This window comes from Giraffa tippelskirchi, chromosome 11 (assembly GCF_054371585.1).
Source record: "Giraffa tippelskirchi isolate mGirTip1 chromosome 11, T2T-mGirTip1v1.2.pri, whole genome shotgun sequence".
NCBI lineage: Eukaryota > Metazoa > Chordata > Mammalia > Artiodactyla > Giraffidae > Giraffa > Giraffa tippelskirchi.
The window spans coordinates 144,825,796-144,852,557 of NC_137285.1; the positions used below are offsets into that span (position 1 = coordinate 144,825,796).

The 26,762-nt window shown below is 47.3% G+C and overlaps 2 long non-coding RNA genes across 3 annotated transcripts in view; one reads left to right on the top strand and one right to left on the bottom strand.

Moving 5' to 3' along the window:
- Positions 1-12,188, top strand: part of LOC145525601 (uncharacterized) — a 26,948-nt gene extending 14,760 nt beyond the window's left edge. Inside the window, exon 3 of the long non-coding RNA XR_014068322.1 lies at positions 11,025-12,188. This is a non-coding gene — a long non-coding RNA (uncharacterized LOC145525601). The remainder of the gene's footprint in view (positions 1-11,024) is intronic.
- On the bottom strand, positions 1,807-22,624 carry LOC145525600 (uncharacterized). 2 transcript variants are annotated; one of them, XR_014068320.1, is made up of 4 exons: positions 22,511-22,624; positions 7,587-7,686; positions 3,735-3,863; positions 1,807-2,619 (listed from the first exon to the last, which is right to left on the bottom strand). It is a non-coding gene; the product is annotated as an uncharacterized LOC145525600 (long non-coding RNA). The 2 variants fall into 2 exon arrangements; XR_014068321.1 differs by lacking the exon at positions 3,735-3,863.
- Positions 22,625-26,762: the final 4,138 nt, after the last annotated feature.

Below are 26,762 nucleotides of genomic sequence, written 5' to 3' on the forward strand. Positions count from 1 at the left end.
GCCTGCAGAAACCCAGGGGAGGAAGGGGCATCGCCAGCGGGTGCTACGGGCCCACAGACGGGCTGCCCAGAGGGTTCCTGTGAGACAGCGTGGCCGCTCTGCCTTCCAGACCCTCCTGGGCAGTCTCGTGGGCTGAGCCAGGCGCAGGGACTGGGCTCGTGGAGGGCAGGGCAGGGAGGGCAGGGGAGAGCCTACAAATCACCCTCAGCCTGTTGGCACTGTCGGGTTTACCAGGGGTTGCACACTGGACACTGTGAGATTCTGCCACAGATATATATATATTATATATTAAATTATATAAATTAAATTATATTATATATATGTAAGGTCTGGTTAATATATTATATATATAATAATATAAATATTATATATATTATATATAATATACAATAATATATCATCTATAATATATAGTATAATATGTATTATATATAATTATATATAATACATATTATTGTATTATATTATATATTATAAATATATATTATATAAACATTATATTATACTATGTTATCTATAATAATTATCTATTTATATATAATATAATATAATATTTATATAATATATAATATCTTATTATATATAATTATATATAATATAATATATAATATCTTATTATATATAATTATATAATATAATATATATTATATATATTAATATGTAATATATACTATATGATTATATATAATATTATAATAATACAATATATAGTATATATAATATATAATACAATATATAATATAATATAATATACATAATATTATCATATAATATAATATATAATGATACAATATATATGATATAATACAATATATGTATTGTATATATATGATATAATACAATATATAATAAATATATATAATACACATATAAAATATATTGTATTATATTATTATATATTATATGTATTATATATAATATATATATTTTAAAAGTATATTATAATATCTATATAATATATAATATATAATATATTATAATCTAATACAATATATAATAAATATATATAATAAATATATAATATATATTTGCATATATATTATATATTATTATATATTATATATTATATATTATATATAAATATAATATATAATATATAATAATATATATACTAAATATATATAATATATAATATACAATATAATATATTGTAAGTATATTATACATATAAAATATATATAAATTATATATTATATTAAATATATACATTATATAAATATATATTTTATATATTAATTAATATATATTATTTAATTGTATATTATATAAATTAAATTATATAATAATTATATATAGTACATATATATATTTTTTATATAATAATATATAAAATATATATATAAATATAATATATAAAGTAGATGTAAATTTAAATATATATTAAATATATTTATATATTATATATGAATATTTATATATAAATATATATATTATATATATTTGAAATATTTTTATATTTATATATATTATATATATAAATACCCAGGATAATCCAGAACACTCCCTCTTTCGAAAACTCTCAAAATTAGAATTTATCACCTCCCAAGGCTTCAGCAGTGGCCACAGGACTGGAAAAGGTCAGTTTTCGTTCCAATCCCAAAGAAAGGCAATGCCAAAGAATGCTCACACTACCGCACAATTGCACTCATCTCACATGCTAGTAAAGTAATGCTCAAAATTCTCCAAGCCAGGCCTCAGCAATACGTGAACCGTGAACTTCCAGATGTTCAAGCTGGTTTTAGAAAAGGCAGAGGAACCAGAGATCAAATTGCCAATATCCGCTGGATCATCAAAAAAGCAAGAGAGTTCCAGAAAAACATCTATTTCTGCTTTATTGACTATGCCAAAGCCTTTGACTGTGTGGATCACAATAAACTGTGGACAATTCTGAAAGAGATGGGAATACCAGACCATCTGACCTGTCTCTTGAGAAACCTGTATGCAGGTCAGGAAGCAACAGTTAGAACTGGACATGGAACAACAGACTGGTTCCAAATAGGGAAAGGAGTACGTCAAGGCTGTATATTGTCACCCTGCTTATTTAACTTATATGCAGAGTACATCATGAGAAACGCTGGGCTGGAAGAAACACAAGCTGGAATCAAGATTGCCGGGAGAAATATCAATAACCTCAGATATGTGGATGACACCACCCTTATGGCAGAAAGTGAAGAAGAACTAAAGAGCCTCTTGATGAAGGTGAAAGAGGAGAGTGAAAAAGTTGGCTTAAAGCTCAACGTTCAGAAAACTAAGATCATGGCATCTGGTTCCATCACTTCATGGGAAATAGATGGGGAAACAGTGGAAACAGTGTCAGACTTTATTTTTTTGGGCTCCAGAATCACTGCTGATGGTGACGGCAGCCATGAAATTAAAAGACGTTTACTCCTTGGAAGGAAGGTTATGGCCAACCTAGATAGCATATTTAAAAGCAGAGACATTACTTTGCCAACAAAAGTCCATCTAGTCAAAGCTATGGTTTTTCCAGTGGTCATGTATAGATGTGAGAGTTGGACGGTGAAGAAAGCTGAGCGCCGAAGAATTGATGCTTTTGAGCTGTGGTGTTGGAGAAGACTCTTGAGAGTCCCTTGGACTGCAAGGAGATCCAATCAATCCATCCTAAAAGAGATCAATCCTGGGTGTTCATTGGAAGGTCTGATGTTGAAGCTGAAACTCCAATACTTTGGGCACCTCATGCGAAGAGTTGACTCATTGGAAAAGACTCTGATGCCGGGTAGGATCGGGGGCGGGAGGAGAGGGGGACGACAGAGGATGAGATGGTTGGATGGCATCACTGACTCGATGGACATGGGTTTGGGTGGACTCCGGGAGTTGGTGATGGACAGGGAGGCCTGGCGTGCTGCGATTCATGAGGTCGCAAAGAGTCAGACACGACTGAGCGACTGAACTGAACTGAAGGCTTCCCGGGTGGTACAGTGATAAGGAATCTGCCTGCCACTGCAGAAGATGCAGGAGACATAGATTGGATCCCTGGGTCAGGAAGATCCTCTGCAGGAGGAAATGACTACCCACTCCAGTATTCTTGTCTGGAAAATGCCACGGACAGAGGAGCCGAGTGGGCTACAATCCATGGAGTCACAAGAGTCGGACACGACTCAGCATCTGAGCACGCACACACACACAGATACACAGACGCACAAGCCCAGTTAGGAGGTGGAGCTCGTGTAGAGCTAGTGGCTTCGGGGGCTCTCTGAGTTAGAAGATGAGCCACTCTTGCTGTGAGGACAATGATTGGGTTAGGAAGCTGCTGACAACTGCTTTCCACCCTCCTCATATAAATGAACATCCCACCCCTGTAATCTACACCCACGCCCTTTGCCATGTGACTCAACAGGACCCTCCCTATAGGGAAATAGACTTCTCAATGCCATCCAGGTAGAACCTGGCCATGTGACCCTCTTGGGCCAAGGGAATGTGAGTGGACCATATGTGAGGTTTTCAGTGTCTTACGTAATTTGGCCCTGTCTCCCGTACTTTGACCAAACCCAGCAGAGATCAGCTGAACCCCAGCTGACTCCAGACCCAGAAGGGAGAAAAAGAAATACTAGTTCCTACAGGCCATTGAGATGTTGCTGTTTGTTCTTTGGCATTATCTTAGCCTTGGCTGACAAATGCATACATGTATCCAAATGACACAAAGGCTAGCTCACCCACCTACATGTGTATTGTGTATTGTATACATGTCACAAATACACAAACTGGAATTCACGTACAAATTCTCCCTCGTGGCTGGAAACTGGCAAGTCCAGGGCAGTGTGTCATCAGACTGTTTGCAGCCCTCACTGGACCTTAATTATCACCCGAGTCTGGGAGCCTGTGCCCACCTTTCTTCCAGCAGGAACCTGGGGGAAAGTGAAGGTAGTATGTCATCCCCTCTCAGTCACAACATAATCAGCTCAGAGCAAAACACACCAACTCAATCAAATGTCCAGCTGGAGTTCACCGCATTGATGATCCAACATGCCGTTGGGTGCTTTTCCTCTGGGCAATGGGGATTATCGGGGTCCCACCAGCCCTGAAATTCTGGGATTCTCTTAGCCCACTCTGATGTCAGCAGGCTACTAGCAGGCAGATTGAGCCTGCTCAGTAGGAAGGATGGCCACACCAGGTGTGGGAGACCCGGGCCCCAGTCCAGTGGCCCCAGCCATTGTGGCCCTGCCTCTGAGCCACACCCCACCATGGGCACGGGGACCCCCAAGGGCCTTCACTGACATCCCTCAACTAGGGAGACAAGGTTTTGTTTAGCCCACGGTGGTAATGGGATGGGGCTCTGGCATCAGACTGCTTGGGTTCAAACCTAAGCTAATCTCCTGCTTAGCTGTGTGTCCTTGGACTAGTCACTCTACCTTTCTGGGCTTCAGCTTCTGTCTTTGTAGCCTGTTTAAGACCAACCTTCCACCTGCGCCTTAGATGCCACCCCCTTTCAACCGACTTCAAGGTGATGTTCCGTCACCTCCTCCCGGTCGCTCTCCTGCACCATCAGCTTTCCCCTTCCCTGGGTCATTCTCAACAGCGGACAAACACTCAGATTTCTCCCATCTTCAAACAAACCAGCAACCAGAAAACCTCTCTCCACGTCTTATCCCCCGCATGTCCTCTGTTGGTCCTGAAGGAGTTGGCCAGGCCACCTCTGTGAGAGAAACTCTCTCCATTTCCTCTCCTATTCTCTCTCGGACCAACCTCTGTCAGGTTTTTGTTCCCACTACTCCACCAAAACCACCTTTGTCAGGGTCATCAAAGGCCTCCATGTCCCTAAATCCAAGGTCATTTCTTGGGCCTCCTCTTACTGACCTCTCGTCACACGGTGATGGCTGTCTCTTCCTGGGGACTCAGAGCTCCTGGCTCTGTTCCCACCTCCTGGCTGCCCGAGTCCGTATTCTCCACTAACATGCAGGGCCAGGGACTTGATGGGCTTCTCTTCCATCTACATCCACTTCCTTGGGGATCACAGATCCAAATACCATTTATACAGCGACAACTTCCAGCCCAGACTTGAGCCCTGACCCATCTGCTTGGTGGACGCCCCCACCTGCAAGGCCAATAGGCATCTAACATCTGCCATGTTCTCAGCCGGAACATGTTCCCCATCTCAGTAAATGGAATCTCCCCCTTGCAGTCACTCATCCAAACACCTGGACAGCATTTTCCCTCTGATCTCTGTTCCCATCCGTCAGCACTTCCTGCCCATTATACACTTGGGATGCATGTCTAATCCGGCCATGTCTCTCTTCCTCCCCTCCTTCTTGCAGCGTGGTTCCTGCATGTCACTTCTCCACCTCAAATACTACCCCCTCCAAGAGGCTCTGTCTCACTCAAGGTAAAAGCCCAGGTCCCTGCCTGGGACCACAGGCCTTAGGTGTGCTGGTCCAGATGTCTACGTGTCTCCAAGTCTCTACCAAGGACAGTGTGAAAATCCCAGACAGAGATTCCTCCCCTTTCTCCTCCCTCTTCACTCAGCTGTAGTCACATAGATCCTTGGTTGCTCCTCAAACTCTCCTTAAGGGGCATCCCCTCCTTTAAAGCCTTCCCTCTGTCTGGAGCACTTTGTTCTGACACTCACATGGCTCCTTCAGCTCTGTGATCAAACCCCACCTTCTCCAGAGGCCTTTCCTGATTGGAAGTGGACGTGTTAGTTGCTAAGTCACGTCCAACTCTTTGTGACCCCATGGACTGTAGCTGCCAGGCTCCTCTGTCCATGGGATTCTCCAGGCAAGAATACTGGAGTGGATAGCCATTCTCTTCTCCAGGGGATCTTCCCAACCCAAGGATTGAACCCAGGTCTCTTGCATTGCAGGTAGATTCTTTACCATCTGAGCCACCTGGGACCTGATTTTAAATTACAACCTCCCGCCCAACCCACCATCCCATCCTCTGTCTCAGCTTGACCTTCTTCTGTTTTACTTATTGATTTTGTTGTTGGTCTCCACCCTAGAATGTAAGGGCCATGACAGTAGGGGTTGTGGTGTTTTTTTCATGTCACATAGAATGTAGTTGGTGCTCAATAAACACGCATTAATGAACCAGGGAGTGAATGAGGGCTGTTGGCACCTGCCTTGCTGGGGTTTGGGTTCAGTGAGAGGTTGCAGGTGGGTGCTCAACCTGAGGGCATACGGGTTCACATAGAAAGGTTAGCAGTCATTGTCTTGGCACTGCTCTTGTCATCATCAGCATTAATTTATTTCTTTCAAGTGCAGAAAGCAGGGCTCAGAGAGGTCAGGCCAGCTCAAGGTCACAGATCAGGCCACTTAGACCAAACCTCCTTGATGACAGATATGCCAATCCTATGCTTGAAGACTCCCAAACTTCAAGGTGGTATTTGGAAAGCTCTAGAGCTGGAGTGGGTGCTTCCCTGGTGGCTCAATGGTAAAGAATCCGCCTGCCAATACAGGAGACCCAGGCTCGATTCCTGGGTGGTGAAGATCCCTGGAGGGCATGGCAACGCACTCCAGTATCCTTGCCTGGAGAATCCCGTGGATAGAGGAACTTGGAGTACTCTAGTCCATGGGGTCGCAAAGAGTCAGATGCAACTGAAGCTATTTAGCACGCGTGCACACAGAGCTGGGACGGACCCTAAAAACCCTCTGTCTAGTGGTTTCAGACTCCTTTCTCCCTTTCTTTCTCCCCTCTCTCTCTCTTTTTCTTTCTTTCCAGGTGTCTTTTGCTCAAACTACAGTGGGTGGAAACAGGCCAGTATATGTAACAGGCACAGAGGAAAGGCGCTGTCCTAACTGAATCCCAGAGGGTTCTGTCCGGAGTCTTGCCCACCCCCAACCTCTGTGGACCCCCCAGGCCTTTGCCAAGTGCAATTTAGACCCCTCCTTGCTCAGCCAGAGGTCCTCTCTTCCTCTCTCCCCTCTACAGCATCCTTCCCCTGGCTCCCCTCCACTTTCTCCCTGGCCAGGGCTCAGAGCCCCCTCCTCCCAGCTCCCCCTGACCCCACACCTCCATTTTCAAACGTTTCACGTTCTCGCTCCTCCAAGTGCCTCACTCCACCCAGCCCACTTAATTGAAGCCAATTTTTTTTAGTACAAAAGAACAGAGAACACATCAATTCCTGCCTTTGTCTCCACAACAGGGCCCTGAACGAGGAGCTCCAGCTGCCTTTGTCCCCAGAGACGTTCATTAGTGAGCAGCTGAGCCCAGGCTCCAAGGGCACAACTGGGCCAGCTGGGGGTACACTGGTATGGCCAGGGCAATCCATGAAGGGCTTCTGCGGCGGGGTCCTGGCTGTGTAAACAGAGTTCTTGACATGGGACAGGGAGCTCCTGCACAGAGAACTTACACTTCAGGGCAAGCCATGGAAGTGTAAGAGGCAGCGTGGCTGGGAATCTTGGGAAGTCACTTTCCCTGAAAGTCTTGTCCTGACTTGTATGTTGTTGACAAGGGAACTTGTAAGACTTACAGTGTAAGTTATATTTTCAGAGAACTGAGCACAGTACCTGGAACATGGTGTGGTCTGTGGTTAGCTATTTTTATCCATTCGTGATGGTTACTAAGTTGTTTTCATCAAAACATAGCATCGTTAGCTTTGTAATCAGCACACTTGGGTTTGAACCTGGCCTTACCTCTTTGGTGCCGTGCTGTCTCGAGTGTGCCCAGTCGCCTCCTGAAGTTCCCATTCTTCGTCTGCAAAATGGCTGGAAGGGTGGCACCAACCTCAAAGACCTGTTGGGAGAATGGAATGGCAGAATGGAACACAGACCTGGAAGCCTAGGTGAGAGACGGTGCCATGCATTTAGAAAGTAGCAGGTTGGATCAGCCAAGAGTCTGAGCCTGCAATCACCCGACAAAGGGAAACGTTCTCATCTGATTCCCGCAGCCGTCAGGGAGGTCTGGCATCCCTGGGGGGACGGTAGCCCTGCTTCCTGGCTGTGACCTTGGCAGGCTGTGACCTTCTCTGGGCCTCAGTTTCTCACCTAGAAAGTGGGCCAATGATGGTAAAGGTTAGCTCTGAGGTTTTATTATTCTTACTTCTTCTACTGTGTACCAGCTTTGCAGAAACATTTTAAAGCACCGAATCTTCCCCAAAGCCCTTAATTGAGCCCCATTTCAGGCATGTGAAAGAGTTCACAAGGTTAAAGTGACTTGTCTAACACCCACTAAGGAATAAACAGTAAAAACAGGATGTCAGCCCAGTTGCTGGGAAACCAAAATCTGATTTAACCATGGGACCTTACTATACACCCCTCCTCCAGTTTGGAGGTGATTCCCTACTCAACCCACTGAAGGAAAGGTAGTCATGGATGTTGACACACGGGGAGGAAATCATCAGAGTGGGTTTTACAAGTGGCATTTAAGCCTTGAAAGATGGGTCTGAGTAAATCAGTTAGACTTGAGGGAAGGGAGAAGCAGAGGTGCATCACAGAAAGGGCACAGAGGACCCCAACACAGAGTATACTTGGAGGGCACTACCTGGTCCCTCTTGGGTGGTGCGTGGGAAGGATGGGGTAAGGGAGTCACTCAGAACTAGGAGGTGCTCCCTATGTTCATAAACTTCCCTGGTGGCTCAGACAGTAAAGAATCTGCCTGCAGTGCAGGGGACCTGGGTTCGATCCCTGAGTCAGGAAGATCCCCTGGAGAAGGGAATGGCTACCCACTCCAGTATTCTTGCCCAGAGAATTCCACGAACAGAAAAGCCTGGCGAGCTACAGTCCATGGGGTCACAAAGAGTTGGACATGACTGAGCAACTAACACTTTCACTTCACTTCCCTATGTTCATAGCAGCATTGTTCACAATAGCCAAAACATGGAAACAAACTAAATTTCCATTGGCAAATAAATGGATAAAGATATGGTACATAAACATATATACAATGGAACAGCACTGAGCCATAAAAAAAGAAAAAAAGAATGCTATCTGTAACAACATGGATGAACCTAGAGAATACTAAGCAAAGTCAGAAAAAAACCCACAAATACCGTATGATATCACTCATATGTGGAATCTAAAATATGACACAAATGAACACATCTATGAAAAAGAAAAAGGCTCACAGATATAGAGAACAGATTTGTGATTGTCAAGGGGGAGGGGCGTTGGGGGAGGGAAGGATTGGGAGTTTGGGATTAGCAGATGCGAACTATTATATATACCTAATGGGTAAACAACAAGGTCCCATTGTATAGCACAGAGAACTACATTCAATATCCTGTGATAAATCATAATGGGAAAAAATATGAAAAAGATTTGAAAGAATAGAAAAGAATTTAAATTTGAAAGAATATGAAAAAGAAAAAAAATACGTCTGTGTATAACTGAATCACTTTACAGCAGAAATTAACACAACATTGTAAATCAACTATACTGCAATAAAAATTTAAAAAACAACAACTAAGAGATGCTAATAAGACTTGGCCCCTGAATCTTTAAATAGAACCAGCGTAGAAGATGCCTTTCCGGTGCTCTCTATGCTCCGTGTCAGCAAGCCCTGACAGCGTCTCTGTTAGTGCCAGGCCTGCTTCCTTATCAGGACCTTGATGATGCCCGAGGCCCCTGACCCATTGAGACAAGGCCCTCCCTTACTTCAGGGCAGGGTTTCCCAACCTCAGCACTACTGACATTCCGGCAGGATAATCCTTGGCTGTGGAAGGACTGTCCTATGCACTTAGGATGTTTAGCAGCATCCCTGGTCTCTGCTCCCTCAATGCCAGTAGCATCCTTCACCAGTTGTGACAACCACAGTGTCTCTGTTGAATCCATTGCTCAGCCGCTCAGTCACGTCCGACTCTTTGCGACTCTCTGCCTGTAGACTGCCAGGCTCCTCTGGCCATGGGATTCTCCAGTCAAGAATACTGGAGTGGGTTGCCATTTCCTCCTGCAGGGCATCTTCCCCACCCAGGGATTAAACCTGAGGCTCCTGCATTAGCAGGCAGATTCTTTACCACTGTGCCACCTGGGAAGCCCAACGTGTCTCTAGGCATAACTAAATATTCCCCGGTGGGGGCAAAACTACCCCCAGTTGAGGAGCCCTGCACCGGGGCCTTCCTCCCCTGGGGCCCAGATGCAGACCTCCTGGGTCCTCTACCCCCTATTTGCACGCTCATCCACCCCCTGGGGGCAGTCCTCCTCCCCACTTCCAATCACTGCAGGGGTGATGGGCTTCCCCAGAGAACAGGCTGAGCCCTCATCCTGGAGGAGCTGGTCCCCACTAGAAAATGGACTGTAATTGTCTGGTTGTGACGTGCCGTGATAAGATAGATGCACTGCCTCACTCAGGCACCCTCATCCATTTACTGTGCTGAACAAACCTGTACCACATACTGACCCAGAGCATCAATTTTGGTAATAATGATAAATCTTAGTGATTTTCCCAAAGGTCAAGAAGCCTGGGGGCAGAGGGGTAACTCAGCTGTTAAACTCTGACAAATTATCTTCATCACCCCATGGGGGAACAAAGCATTTCCTCTTTTGGTCTTCTTTATCATAAAAACAGCAGTATTGCCAAAAATTTAGGAAGCAGAGAATGAAACATCCCCTGTCCTGCCACTGAGATGGTTTTCATTTCTGCACATTTGGCCAAGCACAGGCTGAGGCTTCCTGTAATTACCGGCACAGGGCATACGCATGGGGATATTCTATTTTCTTTTGTGTTTTTATTTCAAATTGTGCATAACTCCAAAAACATCTCTTTATGCTGCCCCACGAGGTCCATCCATCCTGTGGTGTTTATCCAAAGGGCGGCTCAGGAAAACAAGGGGCCTGTCTTCATGGGCAGGGCCTTTGAGGGTCTGTGGCCTCAGAAGAAACATGAGGATCTGGTGTTTACTCAAATCTGGGTCTTAGAAGTATGGTCAGACCCTTGGGTGGACCATGAAATCCTGCTGCATCGTAATTATAAAAATATGGTGCTTGCCCAAAAGAGGGTTTGGGAAGACAAGAACATGATCAGTTTCTTGGGCGGAGGCCGTAAGATGCTGAGATTTGTGAAACTCTAAAAGATGTTCTATTTGAGATCACAAAACCCTGTGGTTTCCAAATTTAGGAATGTGTGTTTTCCCTCAGGGAGAGGCCGGCTTCTCAAGAGAGGCCACAAGAGCCCACAGCTGCAAAGCCTTGGATATCGGATGTCAAGTGTTCCTGACCAGAAACTTGCCTCCCAGGGCCTGGAGGAGACACAGGCAGCCACGTGGACAAGGGTGAACTCTGGCCCTCTACCTGCACTGTTCACCCAGACTCTTCTTTCCAATGAGTTGGAGGAATTAAGTCCAGCAGGCCACTTGGCCATGGGGCTCACATGCTTACTCACTAGTGAGCTAGTGAGCTAGTACCACGTGCACTGTCCCAGACCTCACAGTCCTTGATGAATAAAACCATTCTGGCTTCACCTTGGAAGAGGCCACAGTGGATGCACCAAGGGCAGCGTCCACCAAGAAACACAGTAAGTAATCGTTGCCTTGCAAACCTGAATCACTAGGAAGGATACTCACAGGGTGGCCCTGCTGGAGGAATGATGGAGGGGTCGTATCCTTATAATAGTAGGGTGGTCAGGGGTGGCCTCTCCAAGGAGGCAGACTTTAAACTGGGGCCGGAAGGAGGAGAAGATGCAAGTGCAGTGCCCTTCTGGGGAAAGGTCAGGGAGTTGGAGGAACTAGGGGACCAGTATGGACAGAGAGAGGCTACACCTGAGGACTCCTCGCTGTAGAGGCCGCCGTGAGGAGTTCAAACTCAGTCCTGAGTGAACTGGAAATGAAGGCGGAAACAGACAGAACAGGCTCCATCTTGAAAGCAGGACTCCATCTTGGGCCGGACTGTGGACTTTGAGCTATATGCCCAGTATCTATGGAAACGACAGACGAACTAGAAAACCAGGCCTCCAGAAGGAAGAGCCCCAGGGCTCGTACCTAGACTCTCCATTGCCTGAAAGAATACCCTAATTATCTGTGTAACCGAATAGAATCATACATTCTATTATGCTTATTGGGGGATGACCACAGGCCTGTTGATAATTGTCTACTGTTAACTACCTAGGCTTAAGGCATGTAAATCATGGGTTAACTTTGATTGTATCTTTTCCTTTGTTCAGACTAGTTTCAGGGAATTTGGAGAGGTGGGTTTGGGCTTGTACACTTAGGGTGTATAAGGTTTTCACAAAAACTGGTTGAGGTCCTTGGCTAAGAGGAGACTCTGCCTTGGCCCTGCTGGTGTAATAAACTGCACTCCACTATCTGCACTGTCCTTCTGAGTGAGTTTGTTTCCCGGAACGTGTGGCTACAACAGAAAGAGAACACAAGGACATCTTCAGAAAGATGACTCTGGCAGCTAAGTGGAAAGTGTGTAACGGAGGTGGTAGGTTAATCGTAGACACAGGGAGACAGGCCAGAAGGCCCCGGCTTCCTCTGGGAGAGAGACGCAGTAGCCCAGGCAGAGCGAGGGTGTATGGCCAGTCCTCACTGTTTCCAGGTTCTGTACTTGCGAATTCACCTTCTTGCTAAAATTTTATTTATAACTTCAAATCAATACTCGTGACGCTTTCACGGTCACTCTCAGACACGCACAGAGCAGCAGAACATTTGAGTTGCCCACATGCATGTTCCCCGCTGAGGTTGACCAGAACAATGGTCTGCCTCTTCGCTTCAGCTCTTACTATAAGCAACTGTCTTTTATGCAGGCTATTTAGCACTGCATTTTTTTCCACATTTGTGCTTTTTTGGGTGATTTTGCTCTTTAAAGCCATCTCCAATTATAGTGCGGAAGTGCTGTCTACTGTTCCTAAGCACAAGAAGGCTGTGATGTGCTTTCTGGAGAAAATATTTGTGTTAGATAAGCTTTGTTCAGGCATAGTGTGGTTGGCCTTGAGTTCAGTGTTAATGAAGCAGTATGTATTAAACGGGATGTCTTTCAAGAGAAACACACATAGAACAAGGTTATGTATGAGAAGTTGGTGAAAATGTCGCAGCCAGAGACTCACAGGAACCTAACCCTATATTTCTCCTAGAAGCAATGGTCCCATATTCCCTAATCCATAGTTTGCCCACCTTTATAGAACACAACCCAACTGGGCTTCCCTGGTGGCTCAGCTGGTAAAGAATCCGCCTGCAATGCGGGAGACCTGGGTTCGATCCCTGGGTTGGGACGATCCCCCTGGAGAAGGGAAAGGCTATCCATCCCAATATTCTGGCCTGGAGAATTCCATGGACTATACATATACCATACAGTCCATGGTGTTGCAAAGAGTCAGACACAACTGAACGACTTTCACTTCACTTCGCAGGACACAGTTACTGTGAATACTGAGAATTAATTGTATTTGAGGGTGGAATCAACAAGACTTGCCCACTGAATTAGGTGTGGAGGGAGAAGGAAGAAGCAGAGAGGACTCCTGCTTTCCTGTCCCTCCCTCCAGGCAGTGATGGCCTGCATCAAGGCCTCCCAGCCCCTTCTCTTCCCACCTCCACCTCCATCCCCCACAGCAAGGGGTTCATACGCAGGAACATCCAAGCAACGACCAAGGCATCCCTCCAGCCACGGTCATCCTGTGGCCACCCGAGCCAAAGTGTAAGCACCAGAATATCTACCTGGAGGGTGTACCTTCAGAAGAAGCCCTAGAAGCATCAGCTTAGGGCTGATGTTCAGGATGTTCTGAGGTCCTGTGTACCTGGAGTCTGGTCTAGAATCAGGGGGCATGAGCTCCAAGTGGGCATGTCCCTTTGGTCCCCTGGACTCCTCACTCCATGAGAGGGATGCAGCTGGAGCAGAGCCAGAGGAGGACCCTCAAACACTGCACTGTCCAAATCAGTAGCCACATGCCACATATGGCCATTGAGCACTTCAGATGTGACTGGTCCAAATCAAGACGGGATGTAAGGGCAAGAAATATACCAGACTTTGAAGCCTTAGCAGGTAAAAAAGATACCTCATAATCACTTTTATATTGATTACTTGCTTAAATGGTAATATTTGAGATATAAGTTAAATAAAATCTATTTTAAAATGAATTTCACCTGTCTCCTTCTACTTTTTTTTTTAAACGTGACCACTAAAAAATTTAAAACAACATACATGGTTCATACATGCAGAAGCTGAAGCTCCAATACTTTGGCTACCTGATGCCAACAGCCAACTCACTGGAAAAGAGCCTGATGCTGGGAAAGACTGAAGGCAAAAGGAGAAGAGGGTGGCAGAGGATGAGACGGTTGGATGGCATCGCCGACTCAATGGACACAAACTTGGGCCAACTCCAAGAGATACAGAAGGACAGGGAGGCCTCACGTGCTGCAGTCCAGGGGGTCGCAAAGAGTCAGACATGACTGAGCAACTGAGCAACAACAACATGCTTCATACTTGATTTCTGTTGCATGGTGTTGACCTAAAGTGTGGGACAGAGGGCAGGAGCCTTGCCTGTGCAGGAGCTGGAGAAGACTCAAGTGGTGGGGTGAAGACATGGGGTCCAGAGACTCCTGCGATGATGCTGGACTCCATGTTCACCAGCTTGTTGGCTGCTGCCTTTCCAGGTTCAGCGATTATCAAGGTTCTGCCACATTTGTCTCATCTGGGGATCCATTTATTCAGTGATGGTTGAGGTTTTCCCAGATAACCCTTAGAAGGGCAAAAAATGATCACAAATTCTTTCTCTCCCATTGAGAGGTGGAGTTTATTTCTACACTCCACGATCTGGTTGGCCGTGCACGTTGCTTTGGCCAGTGGAACTTTAACAAACATGACTCAAGCAGAGGCTTGCTCATTTTTGTTGCTTTTGGAACAGTGCTGCCTTGGGAAGAAGCATTGATGACCCTGACTAGTAGCCCCCCTATATCTACACCCCATGCATGTGATTTTGAAGGTCCTCTCATCAAGAGATGGAGTCAATTTCTCCAGCCCTTGAATCTGAGTTATCTTTATGACTTGCTCTAATCAGTGAAATGCAATAGAAGGGAAATTGTGTATAGTCTAAAACTAGTCCTCAAGGGGCTTTGCAAGCTTCTGCTTTTTCCCTTGAGCTCTGCCAGCTGCCATGTCAATAAGCCCCAGCTAGCCTGTTGGAGACTGATAGACCCTGAGGGGTAGAAGCCATTCAAGAACAGCAATACCTCTGCTGAACCACTGATGGCAGGTTCATGAGCAAGCCCATCAAAAATCAGCCAAGCTGAGTCCAGAACAGTATCACTTCCCAAGCAATCTGCAGACTTATGAGCTAACTAAATGCTTGTTGCTTTAAGTTATTAAATGTCTGCTTGTTTGTCATGCAGCAAGTGCTAACTGATACAGTGTTATAGATACACATGAGATTTGAATTCTGTCAGACCTGATTCCAAAGCCCAAGATCTTTTAACTACCACACTCTACTGATTATATTTAAATTCTGCTGACACCCAAAGCTCTGAGGTGAAGTGGGAAAAATCCCAGCCTAATGATGTGGTTTCCCCACAAGCAGTAAGAATAGTTACCCCACACTGTGCCAGCTTCAAAAGGTGCACCATCTGAACTTTTGGTCCCAGCAGGAAACATTAGCAAGGAGGCACTGCTGTCCGTAGGGATGACAATTACTCTTTGAGACACCAACGTCAGCTGTCTTCCTCATTAAGGATTATTAACCTCATTCTTCTTTGTCTGCTGTTAGACCCAGGAAGGGCTGCTTTGCAGATCCTGTTCTGCCTCGATAATTACCCATCATAAGAACTGTGCACCTCTAATGGAAACCTTCCTAATTTCCAGCATTTACCATTTACTTTATTTTTGCAAACCTCCCCCAAATCGCTAGTCACACAATTCATTAGAATTGCTCTTTGGATGAAGTTAAAAGGCTCTTTGATGATATAATCACTATATTCTGTATTAGTGCTTTTCTTCAGGATATTAGAACAATTTACAGCTGTTTATCCAGATCACCTCATTGTGTCCTCTGAGACCAGTGGGCAGGTATCGTGAAAGAAAGAAGCCAAGTTTCTTACTCTCCCCACTTCACCAAAAGTGGAACTTACACAGACAGACTTTATCTTCCATTGCTTCATGACAAGTTACCACCAACAGAGAGACTTAACACACACACTTCTTATCTCACAGTTTCTATAGCTCAGAAGTCACAGCTTAGCTGCAATCCAGATGTTGGCCAGTGCTGCAATCTCATCAGAGGCTCAACTGGGGAAAGACCTGCTTCAAGCTCATTCAGCTTCTTGGCAGAGTTCCTCTCTTTGGAGCTCAAAGGCTGAGATCACCGTTTCCTCGCTGGCTATCCACCGGGTGCCACTTTCAGTCTCCAGAGCCCCCCCGGTGTTTTCTGCCATACTGCCCTTTCCTTAAGCCCTCTCACGACATGGTAGATTACTTCTGAAAAGCCAACAAGAGTCTCTTATTGACTGTCTTCAACCAGCTAAGAGAGTTTCATATAGTAAGATATAATTACAGGAGTAACATCCAATCGTGCTTCCGGGTTGCTCATTGATAAAGAATCCACCTGTCAATGCAGGAGACACAGGAGACTCGGATTCGATCCCTGGGTCAGGAAGATTCTCTGGAAGGGGAGATGGTAACCCACTTCTTGCCTGGGAAATCCCACGGACAGAGGAGCCTGGCAGGCTACAGTCCGTGGGGTCACAAAGAGTTGGATACAACTGAGTGACTAACACACACCCACACATACACACAACATCCAATCACCTTTGCCATGTTCTATTGGTGAGAAGCAAGTCATAAGTCCTGCCCACACCCAAGGAGAGGGGAATCACATGAAGCTGTGGATACCAGGAAACAGGATAACAACAGAGATCACCTTAGGGTCTGACCATCACATTAGACAGACGACCCAAGGTCACTTAGCAATTGATAATTCAGTGCTCTGGTAAGAGAGCCTGGAACCATGATAAACATCTTTGCTGTCATGGTGGTGGCCTCTGCTTTGGTGCCCACGTGCTTGCACACCCTCATTGCTGCTCATGCACCCGTATCCCTGGCATCTGGCAAACCCACCAGCATTCCCTATGACCTTTGGGGGTTCAGGTCCAGATGAGATGGTAGCCAGGGGTCCAGCTTGGAGAGTGAAACCTCCCCCACCCACGTAGACCTCACTTTCAGCAATGGCTGTTGAGTTCGTACAAATGGGACACTTAAAACAGCATCTGGCACTCCACCAGAGTTTAATCCATGCTCTATATTTCTGTTATTCCTGAAAAGAAGCTTGTAAGTTAAATTTAGAACGACCTGACTTCAAATGCACGAGAGGAATATATACCAAGAAAGGACTGTGAGAGTGGGGGTGGCTTTTCTTAAATATATACTTTAAATATATACTTAAACATATACTTTTATAAAGTGCTTTCATCACTACTTCATTTTTATTTCCTTTGTATTTTCTTGCTTGGGCACTGAGCTAAAGGCTTTCATAGATAATTTTACTTAACCCTCACCATGATTTTTCTAGAGAATAAACTTTATTTTCCACATTTTGCCAAGCATGCCTCCAGGTGACCCAGGAGGCTAAGTGACTTGCCAAGGCCACACGGCCTGCTGGTGGCAGAACATGAACCCCTAATCTATGCTGTGAAACACTCAACTGACCTGCCTCTTCCTTTTTTCACCTGCGTTTTTCAGATTTGGCCTCCAGCCCATCATACTGGATCCTTCATTTGCTCAGTCAGCTTCTTCCTCAGTCCTGTTCCGTGACCCATGTGGTGGGGTGGGGGCAGCAGGTGACAAAGGGAGGGAATGGCTATACTTCCCTCCTGGAGAATTAGGGTCCAGGCTTCTCTGTCTCTTACGTAGAAACTCGTATATGTTTACATGTGGCCTCTTTTAAAGAAAACAGACCAAAAAAGTCAAACGCTGTTTCCTCGATGGAACTGTCTGAACTGAATGCGTGAAGTTAGGACCGCATTTCATTTTTCTCCCGTCACTGCCCCAGCCCTGCTCTGTCTCCTCTCCATCTGATGTTTTCACGGCATCCAGGCAGGTCTCGTGGTCTCCCAGGCACTTTGTGAAGATATGAGACATCATCCAGGAACCCTGCTTAATGTTATATGGCAGCCTGGATGGGAGGGGAGTTTGGGGGAGAACGGATTCACGTATATGTGTGGCTGAGTCCGTTTGCTGTCCACCTGAAACTATCACAGCATTATTAATTGGCTCCTCCAAAATAAAATTTAAAAAAATAAGAAAAAGACCCAATCCAGAGTGATACAGGTTTGAACTTCAATGTCTTCCTAAGAACAGTCCAGCTTGGGCTTGGCCCAAGAGCAGTGCTCCTTGGCCTGCCCCAGGAGGAGGTGTGTAGGGAGATAGAAAAGTCACCTTTGCCTCTTCCCATTTTCCTGAGGGATTGGGAGCAAGCAAGACACATCATTCACCTCTCGCCTGGGGTACCTCTTGCTTCAGGGACCCTTTCACTGGGGACCAGCCCTTTTGCAGACAGTTCAGCAGGATGGCTCAAGCCAAGGGCTAACCCCAAACATCTGCATCCTTGCCACACCAAGTTATGGGCAAGAATGCAGTCCTCACCCGCCACCCACTGCTGACACCTCTCTGTCTCTGTTATTTCTCCAGCTCTTGGCTCCTGGCCTTGCCCAAAGTAGAACAGGCACCACAGACACCCAGAGGGGGTCAAGATGCTAAGGGCCTTTTCCAGGCACCCCTGTTTTCTGTGATGTCCACCTGGACCCATCTTACTAGATTTCCTGGAAGGACCACACGTGGGAAGAGATGGGAACAGCATATCATGTCCCCCATTGGCTGATGATTCATTTCTCAAAATTCCCCCTGAATCGCGAGGCTTGGTGGGGTCCATATGTATGTGTGGGCACATTAGGGGGACTGCCTAGCTTACTCTCAGTCAGTCCACAGCTTGTTCTTCTGAATGTGGGACCACACAGCACCCATTGTTTTCAGCCTCATCCCTTGAGTGGCAATTCCAAAGTGATAGAAAAGCTTCAACCAACAGCCTGCTACCCATCACTGTATCCTCAGCTCCCAAGCCCTCCAAGGAGCAGATTGAGCTCTTCGCTTCTCACAACGCAGGTGCTAAACACAGCTGATGATTACATCTTTCCTCGGAAGAGGCTTGATCTTGCTGTGCAAGAGGCCACTTGCTGCACGGAAGATTGCAGTGCCCTGCTGCTGGCCTGAAATCAGCCACTTCCAAAATAAATCCACTCATGGCCCCTGGTGAGGGTGCACCTGGGAAGTCGAGTGGAGTGGCAGAGGGTAGAGCCAGGCTGGCTGCTTGGTTCCACCAGGCTGGTGAATAGGAGTCTGGTACCACTCCTGGGTATCCCCCAACCCTGCCATGGACTCCTGGACAGTATGATTTTTTTTTTAAGCCACCATTTATTTCCCTCTTACAAGGCCCTGGGCTGTGCCAGCAGCTCTGGTTTGTACTGTCTTTTTGAGTCTGGTGGAAGGCTCTGTGAAGCTCACTTCTCTCTTTTACAGAAAAGGAGACAGAAGTTCAGACTAACTTTCCCAAAGTCAGACAGAGCAGGTGGGAATGATGAAGCAAGGCTCTGAAGCAAGGTCAGTTCTATAGTCTGTATCCATGAACACTCTGCTATGTGACTCCTTGCAGTGAGAGCACATCAGTGAAGACCTTGACTCTGGAGTTGAAGATTTTAATCCCAACCTGGTCACTACCTCACTGTTTCGACATTGGACTTATCACACATCTCTGACCTGCCTCCATTTCCTCATCTATGGAATAGAATTCTAATAACACTGCCCTTATTAGGGCTATTGTGAGGAACAAAGAAGACAAAGTGGGCAAAGTGCTTCTAGGACCACCATGTATGGGCATTCAAGTTGAGCACTGCACACTTCTACAGTTGTACTTGACAGACTTGCTTAGCACAGTGCCTGAGAAGAGATCACTGCTCCATAAAAGTGAGCTCTCAATTCCCGGGTAGCACCCACCACAGGCAGAGAAGAGGATGATAGAAAATACTCTCTGGTCCTTCTCTTCCCTGGGGCCCCAGACCGCCCAGAGGCTGACTCCTTGGTAGTGCTCACTCCTGTAGCTTCCTGAGAGAGCACAGCCCTGGAGTCTCCAGGAAAGCTGTGCAGAGAGGAAGCAGAAGGGGACGATGAAGTAGTAGATGATGCTCAAAGTGGACACAGGTTGCCCAGGTCAGCTACAGAGGCAGTGGGTTCAAAGGTCACTAAGCTCTGTCCAGTGGTCCTCAGCCTTCTCAGAGGAGCTGGGGAGAGAGGCTCAGAACAGAGGGGCTGATGGGCGCCCTGAGATCTCGGAAGAGGGGATGGCGGTCAGATGTTTCCTCTGGAGTCAGGACCTCTCCTCGGCACAGTGGCCAGAAGCAGGAGTGAAGTCAACTGCTAGTGGGTTCCATGGTGGGAGCCTGAGGCCAAGCAAGTGCTGAGCACTCTGCATCTCTGAAAGGCTGGGGAAGGCTTAGACCGTTCTCTGTGTGAGTCAGTGGGAGGCAAAATTCAACTCACTATAAGAAAGACTAAGAGACAGTGTTTCCAGGGGATGCACTGCCCTGAAAGGTGGTGAGTTCTCCATCTGTGCAGGTATGCTAGCGTGGTTGGCCTAGGTAGTTTTCCAGAGTTGAGGTTTGAGTATCATTCTAACCTCTCCAACCGCCAAGCTACGCAGCCAGCAAATCAGCAGATGCTCTGAGCAAAGCCTGGGCAGCCCAGGTCAAGGGCAAGTATCAGGTATCTTGCTCTCAGAAGCAGCAGGTGGGAGACCACAGAAGATGGCTCAGCAGGTGGGAGGAAGGGCAGGGAGGCAGTGGTGGCATTGGCACTGGGCTGGCTGCACTTGGACCTGGGCAGTGCCAGCTCCCTCCCCGGGCACCCGAAGCCTTCCAGGGTTCACAGCTTTACAAGCCTTCAGGGTTCACAGCTTTACAAGCCTTCGCTCTGGCTGAGAAAGCACCAGCTTTGGTCAGAGGAGCAAGGTTTAAAGGGCCTGTTCCCATCCCCCAACTCCAGCACACAGGCCAGGGCTGTCAGCTGCACTGTCTCCTTCATGGATGCTTGCAGCCTGCAGTGGTTCCTGGCATTAAAAGTAACACCAAACCCTTTGTTGGCCTGCCAGACCCCCCATGACTCTCTGTCATGCACTCTCTCCTCTCTTTCTTCACAGTACGCACATTCCCACCTCAGGATCTTCGCCATGCTGTTCCCTCTGCCTGGAACATACTTTCCCAAGACCGCCACAGGCTGGTCTCCCTCATTTTATTCAGGTCTTTGCTCAAGTGTCAGCAACTCAAAGAGGCCTTTCCTGTCCATAGAGCCCCTTCCTGGCTCTCTTGCACTTTCACCAGTTATACTTTCCCTCTGAGGATCTTTCACCACCAGACACGACATGTTAATTTGCTTATTGTCTGGCCTCTACTAGGACGTACCCTTCAAGATGCCAGGAAACTGCATTCCTTCACTGATGTTTCCCCAGCACCTGAAACAGAGCCTCTACTATACCCAATGGGTCTCACGAGTACTTGTTGGAGGAAGGTAGGAAAGAAGGAAGGAAGGCAGGCAGAGAGGAAGGGACGGAGGGAGGAAGGAAAGAAATCACTTCCTCTTTTTGACAAATGTGTACTCATTCCTCAAAATCTAGGTTAAATGCCACCTCCTTCAAGAAGTCTTCTTTGACTGCACTGGTAGATTGCGCTCTCCTGCGTTCCCCAAAATTCAGTGGAAGAAACCCTATTAAATCACTGGTTGCTAACGATAGTAAGAACAGCTGTTATTTCTGGAGCAGCTGCTACACGCCAGCATGTCCTCTGCACTTCACATTTGTCAGCTTGACCTCCTCCTCCACCTTCCATGGTCCCACCTCACCTGGTCCTTCTCTCACTCTCCTACTGTTCCTTCCCAGCCTTCTCTGCTGTGTGGGGATGGGGACATCCCCACCTGAAGGCGGGCTGTGGGAAGTTCCAGCGCCCTGGCTCCAGCCCTCTGCATTCACTGCTGTGATGATCTCGGCCTGTCCATATCTTTCCACGCCTCCTACACACAGGCAACTCAGCACGTGCCTCCCAGCCCCTGACTTCTCATTTGATGCCTCAAGCTGTGGATTCCGCATCTCTGCTTCGACGTCGAATGGGCATCTCACTCTTGGTTCTCTCAAAACCCTCTACCGGCCCCCAGGCCTTTCCCATCTTCGTGGAAGATGGCACCATCCATCCAGTTCTCAAGTTAACACAGAAACTCTCTCTTTCCTCCATGTCAACATCCAATCACAAGGCTAGTCCTGCTGGCTGAATAAATCTCAAAGCCTACCTTTCCTTGCCAGTTGCACTGGACACCGCAGCTCAAGCTCCCACCCTCTCGGGCCCATATTGGGACAGCAGGCTCCCAGCTGGCCTCCCTGCCTCCATCCAGCACCCCTGGAATTCATCCCCCAAACACCACCACAGTACTACTTATGAAGCTGAACACTGATCGGACACGCCTGCAGAAAGCCCTCCAGAGCAACCACACACCCCACTCCCGCAATGTGATCAGAATGAAACCCACATGCCCCACAGGGGCCAACAACCTCCCATTCGATGTCCCCTGCCCCCTCTGCCAGGATGCAGCGAGCCCAGGGCCCCTCTGACCTCAGGTGAGCAAAGCTGGTTCACCTCTCAGGACTCTGTCATGCTGCCCCTCCATTGCCTGGCTAGACTCTGCTCATGCCTTAGGTCCTATCAAAGGCTGCCTCCTCTAAGAACACTTCCCTACCTCCGCTACTAGGGCAGCACCTCCCACTCACATCTGCTGCGACACCTGCTGGGCCTGGGGTTACCATTCGAACCTGAAACCGACCAATTAACGTGCCCGTCTGTTCTGTCTTCCCAGGATGCGAGCATTCTGAGCCTGCGATCTTTGTCCCACTCACCCGTACCTGCACGTTACATGTGCTCGGTGAAGAGCACGCTGTGCCTGGCTGACCAGCTGAATAACTGACCTGTTAGTCTACACAATCCTCGCTGCAGCCTCAAGAGGCAGGCACCCCCACCGAACAGGTGAGAAAAGTCCCAGAGGGCTTCCTAACTGGCCCGAAGAGCTCATAAGTGGGAGAGCAGGTGTGGGATCCCGGGTTCATCTAGCTTCACTCTGCACCCTACACCATCAGGCCATGGTGCCCTGGGCTGAATTTTGTTTTTTTATAAGCCTGCGTCCCCCACTAGCTGAAGAGGAAGGAAGCTGGCACCCGCTGCTCAGAAACAGAGCAATTCAGTAGAGTCTATTTCCTGGTGTCAGACTGGCACGGGCGTAACAAAGCGCAGCAAGGAGCTAGCTGCACGGGTCTCTCTGAGCAAGAAGCTCTTGTCTGATTGTTTCTGGCAAAGCCCTCCAGAACGGCTGGGGAGGCAGAAGAGCGGATAGTGTAGGATCAGCATTCCCAGGCACGAAGAGGCTAATCACAGATAATCACGGTCCCAAAGGGTGGATTCAGGCCAATTATGGGCCAGAACAACTAATGACAGCTGGTTCAGAAGGGTGGCAGACTCAACTGCAACGCTCACCCCGACCCCCACTTCCACCCCAAGGCTCCCTGGGTTGGGCTGCTTCCCATCGTGGGGTGAAGACTTGGAGACTTCTTTGCACTCTGGGACTGGGGCCTCTCCAGCTGTAGAAACACAGCCTGAAGCATGGCTGGCAAAGTCCACCCTCAGCTGTGCTCCACCCATCAGCCCATGCCTCAGAGCCAGCCAGCAGGGCTGACTCACCATGAGCCCTGGGGCCTCTCTACCCTCTACACCCAGGCAGCGGGAGGAACAGACCAGAAATTGACAAAGAAATTGATGCTAACCCCCGGCACAGTTCTACAAATCTCCATGTTTCAGATGAGGAAACGGAGGCTCAGAGAGGTTACACGACTTGGCCAAAGTTGCCCAGCTAGTGAGTTCAAGGGATCAGATTCAGACCCTGGTCTTTCTAAGCTGAGGCTGCCACCCTTCTGAGCCAGTGGTCATTAGTTGTCCTGGCCATGTTCTTTTCCAGATCCAGGATTCTAAAAAAATGGTTTTGGGTTAAGGAGTGTTTATAGTGCTTGACATAAACAGAGATGTCAAAGTGCAGAACACTGATCCCCATCTGGATGGGTTAACACTGCCCAGTTCCTAATCAGACTCCAGACGGTGTAGATGTTGTGGGCAAAGCGACTTCTGCTGTTGGGAACTGCCTGCCGGGATGGGCTGTCACTACACTAGGCTGCATGCACAAGAGACCGAAGGCAGGGGCCGCCCACTGTCACCCCCCAGAGGCAGAGCCAGGGTCTCAGACAGAGGAGAGAATGGCTGGGAGAGGAGATGGGAGATAGACGACAGATGGGATGAGGGGGGAACCTGCTTTCTCTGCTGGAAGGGCGCTGAGTACAAAATAAACTGCCCTTTAACCTCCTTTCCTGTCTGGCTCAGGTAGAGTTGTTGACAGCCATTTGACACCAGTGCCATCTGACACCATTCCCTTCTGTGTTTTCCCACACGGATCCTAACAATGGGCATATTTACATATTACCTTTAAAAATTATTTCCAAAATATCATCCACTCCAGGTTCTCTTTCTCCCTCCCCACCCTTCCCCATATCTTGCGAGCTGTGGGTGGGAGCATGGGTGGGAGAAGAGAATGGGAGATAGATGACAGACGGGGTGAGGGGGAAGCCTGCTTATTTTCCTCCAGGTAACCATGGCTAGGACAGTGACCTTGATTGACCAGCTGGGAGGACAAGGGGAGCAGTGGACGGATGTGAAGACAATATACTGCCTGCCTGTCTGCTGGGGACAGGGCTCAGCTGGGGGGAAGGACACCGTTAGGACATCGTGGGTCAGAGTGGAGGCATTCCTGGGGGGCAGATGAGGAGGGGTACCCCGGGAAAGGCTGGAGTGTTCTGGAAGCTCCTTGGCCCTGTGTGCCTGGAGGTTTTGGCAGGAGTGTGGGGGGTGGAGGGTGGGGGATGTTTACTCTCGGAGTGGTCAGGGGATTGCCTGGCGTGACCTTGAGAGTTTAAACAATCAGGGCCCCAGTCTGAGCTCCCCTGCTGTTGGGAGAAGCTGAGAAGGAAACAGAAAGTGGGAAAAAAAGTCATCCGTGTCCTTTAAGGCTGAGCGTGGGTCCCAGGGAACTGAGTTATGAAATGTATGCTTGATTGACTTGTACTCACCTTGGGCTTAGAGAGTGCCACACTCAGGACGAAAGAAAGAAAGGGAGGGAGGGAGAAGGAAGGAAGAAAGGAAGTGGAGTGGGGCAGGAAGGCATCTGCTAAGTACCTGTGGTCTCCTTTTCCCGAGAACCATTTCCAGATGACCTCCAAGGAGCACTTCCAAGAGAGGTCACGGACCCTCCAAGGCCGTACGATGTCGTCAGAGCAGGCACTTAGCCGACGAGTGTCAGAGCAGAAAGGCATCCCGCCAGAACTCCAGGCTCCATTCTGAGTAAACCCATCCCGCCCCCGAACTTCCATGTCCTGGCGTGGGAGTGGTAAGAGGGGAGGCCACGACTTGCACAGAGTCTGAGGGAGGTGAGCCCCAGACACCCCTACCCGGAGCTGGAGCAGCCAGGGAGTGGAAGGGCCAGGAACCTCCTCACCCAAAGACAGTCTCCCAGCCTGCTCCGTGGGGTCCCACCCCTCACCCTTCCACCCAAGCCCCGCCGCCAGGCTTCCCTACTAAACCAGTTGGGTCATCCACAAATATTGGACTCCCTGCAGTAAACATCATTAGTTTCTGACAGGTGGAGGGAGGGAATAGGGGATGTGCCCTTCCCCTAAGGAAGGCACAGAGGCACAGTGTGCAATTTAAAGAAGATTCCTTTAAGACTTCGGACCATGACTCTGAACCAGACTTGATGAATGTTCATTTAATTTTTGTGGCGATTTCACAAGTGGCTGTTGTGCCCAAAAGACTACTGAGAAGTTTACTTTGAGCTTAAATAACTATGGCTCAATTTATTAAACTGACAAGTTCCTAACCCTAGCTCTCTCTTAAGCTTTTAAATCTGCTTACAAACCTTTCTTTGTTTATACTGAGCAGATTTTAGCGACTGCTTCTAAGAAGTCTTTGAATGATATTTGGTCCTGTTTATAAATGGAAGTAATTAATTAGACGTGTCTCAAACAATTCATATTGTATTTATAAATGGGGTATTTGGTGTGAGTAGCTTCCCTTGGAGGGGGTAGTGACTGAAGAAGACATGGGATGGGGGGTAGGGGGCCTTCTGGGGTTCTAGCAAAGCTAGATTTCTTGACTTGATTCAGGCTCACTTTATAATCTGAGGACTTTTCTGAGTGTATGTTTTATCTCAAAAGAGTTCTTATAGTCATCTGTTAGATTTCTTTTTTAATTCATTTGCCTGTTTTTAGCAAAATCTCCCTAGGTACTCAACTAATTCTTTTACAGCTAGTCAATTAAATGAGTATGTGTAGTGAACCTAAAATTCTCTTCAATACTCTATTTCTGAGCTTAAGCTTCATAAGGTTTCAACTTAAATTCACACATCGAAGTTAATTATTCAATTACATTTTTAAATTAGAATGATTAGACTCTCGCTTTAATGGGCCAAATTGTTTTCTTTTAAAGATTTAATTGGTGTGGACCTTTTCTTACATCTTTACTGAATTTGTTACAATATTGCTTCTGTTTTTTATGTTCGGGGGTTTTTGGTTTTTTTTTGGTATTTTGGCCATGAGGCAGGTGGGAGGCTTAGCTCCCGGAGCAGGGACTGAACCCACACCTTCTGCATTGGAAGACATAGTCTCAGCTACTGGACCACCAGGGAAGTCCCAGGCCAAATTATCTTAGCATTACAAGTAGTAAGCAAATAACAGAAAAATAAAATACTATGGTTTTGATTCCCATAAGCCTGTCT